The sequence below is a fragment of the Stigmatopora nigra genome, chromosome 13 (assembly GCF_051989575.1).
Source record: "Stigmatopora nigra isolate UIUO_SnigA chromosome 13, RoL_Snig_1.1, whole genome shotgun sequence".
In the NCBI taxonomy this organism is placed as follows: domain Eukaryota; kingdom Metazoa; phylum Chordata; class Actinopteri; order Syngnathiformes; family Syngnathidae; genus Stigmatopora; species Stigmatopora nigra.
This window is the reverse complement of record NC_135520.1, coordinates 12,207,200-12,215,000: the sequence shown is the minus strand read 5'-3', so window position 1 is coordinate 12,215,000 and position 7,801 is coordinate 12,207,200. Positions and strand designations below refer to the sequence as shown.

The window sequence follows — 7,801 nt, the reverse complement described above, 5'->3', positions numbered from 1 at the left end:
TCGCTATCGATGGGCTGTTTGCTGTTGTATTCCCTTCTAAATAATACGAAAATGATGCACACAAATGTCCACATTAGGATAATGCATGACCACTTGCCAAAGAGAAGTAGCCTTCAATGAGCGATCGCGGGAGGTAACAGGCTTTTAATTGTGAGTAATGAAGTTTTATTCTGAGAAAGGGTTCCATTGGCTATCAGTGTAGTGTGCACGAGTACACTTCATCACCCGAAAGCCCTCTTTTTGCCCGCACATGCACGTTGTGTGTTTTCTGGTCCATGTGTAGGAGAAACTCGTGTGAATAAATGGCCCCGTGCTCGTAGATATCTGTTAAACACGAAAGAGATGCAAAAAAGACTGCGCTACAATGATAAACAGCCTCTTGTCATGGCCACGTGGCTTTCTTGCATAATGAAATTTTTCTCGTATCTCGAGCTAATTATTTGCTTGAAACCACCATCTTATATATATGTGTGTGTGTGTGTGTATGTGTATATATGTATGTATGTATGTATATATATATATACATATATATATATATGTATATATATATATATATATATATATATATATATATATATATATATATATATATATATATATATATATATATATATATATATATATATATATATATATATATATATATATATATATATATATATATATATATATATATATATATATATATATATATATATATATGTGTGTGTGTGTGTGTATATACAGTGTTCCCTCGCTACTTCGTGGAGCTTTGTGGATTCTTTTTGGGGGGGGGGGACAAATATTACATTGAGACAACATATTTTACAGTTTTTGTTTGTTATAACATGAATTTCCCTCTCTCTACCCGTATTCTATATGGTGTACTGTATACAGGGGGTAAATAATAATAATAATAAATATTTTTTTAATTAAATTCAAATTAAGCATTTTTGAAGGGGAATCCCTACTTCGCGGAAATTCACTTATCGCGGGTGGTCCCGGTCCCCATTAACCGCGATAACCGAGGGAACACTGTATATGTATAATGTATATATATACCAATCAATACGGTATGAATAAAGTTATCCAATCCAATCACAAATCCAAGAAAAGGCACATTGTTTATAGAGTCGGTGTGTCATTCTCCTTCTCCGATGAAATTTCTCTTCTTCTGTGCTGAGTGCCACCCATTTCAGCACCGAAGAAGCGGTGCCTTGACTACTGCCATTTTCACGAACCATTTTTCATCTCCTGTTTAGGCATGCATTTTGAGTTTTTTTTCTTTATACTCAAGATAAAAGCACACGATATACTGAAGCCGCAAAGTGGTGAAGGATCATAATAGAATGAAGGAGAATTTAAAAGAACCGTTTAATAGCTTTTGCCTACACAGCTGTAGCAAGTATTTCATTGGCTTCCTTCACCTCACATCTGATCCATTCATTCGAAGTGTATGGCAAGTAGAAGAGGAGGTAAACGAAGAAAGAGGAAGTAAACGAAGCAAGAGGAGTCCAACTCTTGACAACAAGTGCTCCAAGCACTGTGATGCTCCCCTATTACGAGAGAGGGTGGGAAGGAGACCACAGAAGCTTATTGCATTCACCTTAAAGATTCACCGGAGTTCAAGATGGCGGCGCGCTCGGGCGCAGCGGCTCATTGCTCTCCAGTTCGTTGGTTGAAAGGCAAGACACCCAATTTCACAACTTACTACGGACTGACTGTCGATATCCCTAAGAACATCCGGAGACCTCCAGGATCTCCGAGGATATCCAACCCCCCCCAAAGTACGCCGTAGACGGCGAAGAGAAAGGAGGCAGGGGAGCGGATGTCGGGCGGCCATTGCGGTTGGGCTACGACAACAACCACTCCGAGCCCCGCTTCCTAGTATCTTTTTGACAAACGCCCGATCCATTGCCCACAATTTTTGGCGTGGATCTGCCTTCTACAGGCGAACTGAGGGAGGGTAAGTAAGAAGACAGTGAGAGGTAAGTGATACATTTTATTCTTGTTAGCATCGGTGAGGCAACAAGAGGTGATGCGATGTTTCCATCGTGGCGGAGTGCTAACAAGTCTGAATATGTCAGTTAAGGGGTCTTGCCTGGGATGGCGGACCAGTGGAGAAGCACTATACAATTTCGTCATACGCAGCTGAGGGTATGATGACTACTAGGCTTTTTGTCAAGTCAATGATGACGACAATGCCTATGTCTGATGTAAAGATCTGATGTAAAAATAAAAAGCCCAGGCCGTTTTTCAAAATAATTTATTTTTGGGGTTATTTTCGTTAATAATTATTTTATTGAAACCTCCGTTTTCCAATTAATTGTCTGGGTTTCTTTTTATTTTATTATTGGTCCTCGTTTTTCAAATTAATGATTTGTGATGTGTTTTTTTAATTACAGTCGTACCTCTACTTACAAAATTAATTGGTTCCAAGACTTTTTTCGTAACATGAAAATTTCACAGGTAAAGGTGTACTTTACATGTAAATTTTCTAAATCGTCCCATGGCCCTCAAACAACTACCAACTAAACCCTTTAAAATTGGTCAGTGTCCCAATTTTGAATGAAAGATGTGAGGAAAAAACATAAAATGAACGAAAATTAAAAGGAAATTATTTATTAATGTCTTCTAATAAATAAAGCATATGAAAATGTATCCTCTGCCGCTGAAATACCTCCCTCTGCGGCTGTTATAGATGTAATACCCATGTTTCCGGCAGATGGGGGCAAGAGCGCATTAGGCCAGGGTCGAAAGCCATCCATTGTGAAAATATGTGCCACATTGCATTGGAAATTTTTAACCGCTTAATAAGGGGATTTGAAAATTTAATAACGTATGAGGAAAATGCATTTACTTTTTGGGGGATTTGGTAACTTGGATCTTTTTCGTATCTCGAGTCACTCATTTGCATATAAAAATTTGTAACCTGAAACTTTCGTAACTAGAGGCATTCGTAATTAGGAGTTATGACACGAGATTTTAGAAAGGGGGGTCTCGCTCGCATACACATACTCGATTCCAGCTTCTTAGTTGCAAGTCGTAGCGGCTCCTTATTATATTTATTATTTCAACAGTCCTCTGGTTGTCTGTTGAGTCACAACGTAACCAGCTTGGATGCATTTAAACCAGACATGGGGAAACTACGGCCCGTGGGCCTCATAAGCCCAGTTAGGTTTTTTTTCCGGCCCGCCGATGTTGTCCAATTTTTTTCCCCCAAGATGGCGCCTTCACGCGGAAGCCAGTGGCAGTAGCTCTGTCTTTTCTTATTTGTTCTTCGTGTTTTACAGCCTTTCTATCTTTTTTTAAATACATTTTAATATTTCTTAATACATTCCTTTTTACTTTACTTTGTACTTTATACTTTTTACTTTAATTATGAGTGATGAGTATGTTAATACTTTAGTCTTTTTTTCTGTTTATGTTTCATATGTACTGTTAACGGATGCAGTTTTTTATATGTATTGAAAAGTTTGCCCACCCCTGATTTAAACTGTATCATTTTTATGCATGGACCAAGCAAAATATATGAACTATTCTTAATCTTTAAAAAAACAACCCCAAAAAATAATTAATTAGTAAAATGGAATTTTGAAAAAAATTATTAATTTGAAAAACGAATAAAAAAAATAAATTAAAAAAAACAACCCCAGGAAAAAAGATTTGGAAAAACAACGAAGAAGAGTGTATTAAAAAAACAATAAAATTGAAAAACGGCCAGGGCTTTTTTAAGGTGAATGCAATGAGCTTCCGTTGGAGACAGCCATCGATGGTTAAAAAGGAGGGCGGGTGGCCATGTGGGCAGGGAAGCAGGTTGCACAAAAACAAAGGGTTATTTTATTCTGCAACAAGATTCATAGTTATTTCAATAAATGATATTTCACTTAAACAGAATTTAATTGATATCCCCAAAAAAATGTTTGTCGCAATGATTCAGTTTGTTTGATGGTATAACTAACTGATTCACGTTGTCCCCTCAAAATAATTAGAAAAGATTAAGTGGGAGTTAAACCTCGTGAAGATATTTTTCCAATTCTAGCACTCTCCGCTGTGCCCGTTGTGTGAACCGAGTATACTCCGCGACTGAGGGCGGGTGTTAGGGGGAGGAAGCCTTGCTGTTCCTTTGTCCCTCGCCAGCGCCTTTCGTCCCCAGAATGACAGCAGGTAACGTAAACCAGGGGGATGATCACTCTCCCAGCGCAACATCTTTTTCATCAAGTTCATAATAAACTGGCACTTGTTTTATCTAGGTGTCTCCAATCTGCAAAATGTTAAGACCGTCAACTTCCGAGTGAAATTCATGCGGTGCGTGTGGTCTTGTCATGCTACAAACCGGGTCATTCCCAGTCTGACATAAGACACCGTGGACTACAACTGGGGAAACACCTCATTTAATATTCGGTAACAATTTTACATATTTGGATGAGGCTACAAACAAAAGATCCGAAACAAAGGCCATGTGAAGCTCGTGGCATGCTAACATGGTGGCTCGGGAGCGTGTTTAGTGAAAACACCTCACGTAACTGTACGGCTTTCCTTTATATCAGCATCCCTACTAACTTAAGCGCAACCATACTAAAATGAAATAAAACGCAAGGGAAACAAATGAAGCAGTTGTTCAGTGGATAGGCGCATGGCTACGACAAGAAAAACAATTGGGCAAGCTGCTCCACCACGTCGCTTTAGTTAGGCTGCAAACACGTAGTGCTCACGCTTTGTCAATGCAACGAAGCAAAAACTTACCCTTTTCTGCTCTCCCTCGGTAGGTTCTCATAAATAAAAGTACGTCTGCATGTTGATTAATCCCCACTGTCCTCGAATAACAAGATTCCCTGTTTTAATGGGTGTATGCATCAATCGCTGCGTCGTACACGGCTTTCAGTTCTTGTTCGATGGAACGCCTTTTCTCCTCCAAGAGCTGCATTGTTGACATTGGTTTGCTGACGTCATGCTAGCCTCTCATTCACAACAACGACCAAGCCCCCTCTGCATTTACGATGATGACGTCTGCCTGCTACCCTTGCGGTTATCACAACTCCATACTTGAACTACGATAACCTAATTGTACAGTACACAACAATTTATAATTTGATATTAAGTCCTACGGAAATATTAAATGCTAAAGTGTTGAGACTTAAGTGTCTACTTAAAAATATAAATTGAGGAATGTATCCATGTAATAAACGTATAGTTTTTACACTGGCTTATAATAATAATCATTTTAATAAACGTCTTCAATATTATTAGTACTTGTTTCTAAATGTAGCATTCATCTATAATTGTTTAAAAAATATGAGAATCAGTCTTTTTTTTCAGTGATCTGAGTGGTGATTTTGATCTTGCCGTCTACACAATCTCTTTTCCAGGTAGCATTACATATTGAGTTTTAGTATGATGTATTTAATATGGGACAGAGTCTGTCCCATATTAAATACATCATACTAAAACCGCCGTGCGTGCAGGTTTTTGTTGCAACCGATCCAACACAGACAGGTTAACGAATGGGGTTCTGCTTAAAAAAGAAGCACCTGACTGGAATACACTGATTGCACTTCTAAGATACTTGATTTGTGGAAAGAGATTGGAAAGAAAGCCCGCACCCACTGCAGCCTTTTGTGGAATGTTTGCCCACGTTTGGTCCAGACCATGAAGGTCAGTGTAAGAACCAGTCCTTTGTGATGGCTTCCGTGATCCAGGCTTTCTGTCATCCAGTAGAACATGAGGATGGTCAAGCTTGGCTGACTTTACTATGAAGCCAGCCGCATTCCCACATATGACGATCCACACATTTTGTTCATCTTTGAAAAATAGATCCGGGAAGGCATCCTCTTCCAAAAAAGGCCAGTCTCACTCATGTTAAAAAATTGCTCTGGGAGATATCTAGACATTCTCTGGAATTATGTGAGGGAACTCTTCCTTAACGTAGCATTTTGCTGCATCCCGGTCTACCAAGGAGGCTCACTCGCGGTACTGAAACGATGCCGAGGTTCATCAAGTGTGGATACAAAGTCATACCACTCTCCCGCTCTGGACAGTCACACCAGCAATCATTGTTCATGGCCCTAGCATAAACCCCCCTTGGCCAACAAAGCCCAAAGACAAACCATGGTCACCTGGCCTGTCGATGCCTTCCCCTGACTCCAAGACTGCTTTAAACGGACACAATGGGAGACTTTCGACCATGAGGACATTCACATATACAGTACTATCTTACATCAAGTACTACAGGCTTTGGTCACTGTGGAGAACATCATCCAGGTGTATCTAAACTGGAAACCCTGGATGACCAACCAGTTCTGATCACGCCTCCAGGCTCATGATGCTGCCTTCAATGACAGGGCACTCTACAGTGCATCTCGTGCCAACCTGAGGGGAGTCAACAAGGCTGCCAAACCAGACTAGAAAGGAAAGATAGAAAGGCAACTCAACAACGCTGGCATGATGAGGCAGAGCATACAGTCCCTCAACAACTACAAGGGCAGTGCTGAGACTCCTGCGGACTCAGGTACGGCACTGGCAGAGGAGCTAAACAATCTTTTTGCCCACTTTGAGTCCCAAGCCTTGCACTCAGTCACACCATTGCAATTTCCAATACATCAACCTCAGAAACTTTCCCACTATGGAGGTTTTGGATGTGAGACGTATGCTCTGCGCTGTGAACCCCAGGAAGGACACAGGACCAGATGGGAAGTAATCAAGGCATGTGCTAATGAACTAGTTTCATTTTTCACTCCCATTTTCAACCTATTACTAACACAGACCGCCATCCCAGCCTGCCTAAAATGAGCCACTATCATCCCAGTGGCCAAGAAGTAACCCACAATCAATCTGGGCGACATGAGCCCAGGAACACTCACACCAATCGCCAAAAAGTACTTTGAAAAACTCGCCGGAGTCCCTGGATGAAGGGGCTGGCGACGTCGAGAGTGCCAATTCGCCGGAGTCCCTGGATGAAGGGGCTGGCGACGTCGAGAGTGGCAATGCGCCAGAGTCCCTGGAAGAAGGGGCGGGCGACGTCGAGAGTGGTAATTCGCCGGAGTCCCTGGAAGTAGGGGCTGGCGACGTCAAGAGTGGTAATTCGCCGGAGTCCCTGGAGGAAGGGACTGGCGACGTCAAGAGTGGTAATTCGCCGGAGTCCCTGGAAGAAGGGGCTGGCGACGTCAAGAGTGGCAATTCGCCGGAGTCCCTGGAAGAAGGGGCTGGCGACGTCAAGAGTGGAAATTCGCCGGAGGCCCTGGATGAAGAAGCCGGCGACGTCAAAAGTGGGAATTCGCCGGAGTCCCTGGAAGAAGGGGCTGGCGACGTCAAGAGTGGTAATTCGCCGGAGTCCCTGGAGGAAGGGACTGGCGACGTCAAGAGTGGTAATTCGCCGGAGTCCCTGGAAGAAGGGGCTGGCGACGTCAAGAGTGGTAATTCGCCGGAGTCCCTGGAAGAAGGGACTGGCGACGTCAAGAGTGGTAATTCGCCGGAGTCCCTGGATGAAGAAGCCGGCGACGTCGAGAGTGGCAATTCGCCGGTGCCCCTGGAGGACGGGGCCGGCGACGTCCAGAGAAGCAATGATCCGGGTTCCTGGGAGAAGAGGGTTGTCCACCCCCCGAGCAAACAGGGTAAGGTGCCCGACCGTACTAAACTTCTAATATTTCCTGAAGGCAGGCAGTTTGGCAAAGACTTAAGGGACCAACTGGGATGCCTGCCGGACCGACCACTGCCTCGTCTCGTTTCTGGCCGGCGCGGACGCCCGCCGGATCGACCTCAGCCTCGTCTCGTATCCGGCCTGCGCGGACGCCCGCCGGATCGACCACAGCCTCGTCACGTTCTT

The 7,801-nt window shown here is 42.8% G+C and overlaps 2 protein-coding genes across 4 annotated transcripts in view; one reads left to right on the top strand and one right to left on the bottom strand.

Moving 5' to 3' along the window:
- The window catches only part of LOC144206256 (transcription regulator protein BACH2-like), a 48,272-nt gene extending 43,319 nt beyond the window's left edge, over nt 1-4,953 (bottom strand). The window contains exon 1 of the mRNA XM_077731107.1: nt 4,726-4,953. The gene's annotated coding sequence lies outside the window, so the exon portion shown is untranslated. The remainder of the gene's footprint in view (nt 1-4,725) is intronic.
- Nucleotides 3,779-7,801, top strand: part of mipol1 (mirror-image polydactyly 1) — a 98,895-nt gene continuing 94,872 nt past the window's right edge. For 2 of the 3 annotated variants that reach the window (XM_077731115.1, XM_077731114.1), the window contains exons 1-2: nt 3,780-4,146; nt 4,233-4,383. The gene's annotated coding sequence lies outside the window, so the exon portion shown is untranslated. Of the gene's footprint in view, nt 4,147-4,232; nt 4,384-7,801 lie in introns of all 3 variants that reach the window. The other variant, XM_077731120.1, reaches the window with a different exon arrangement.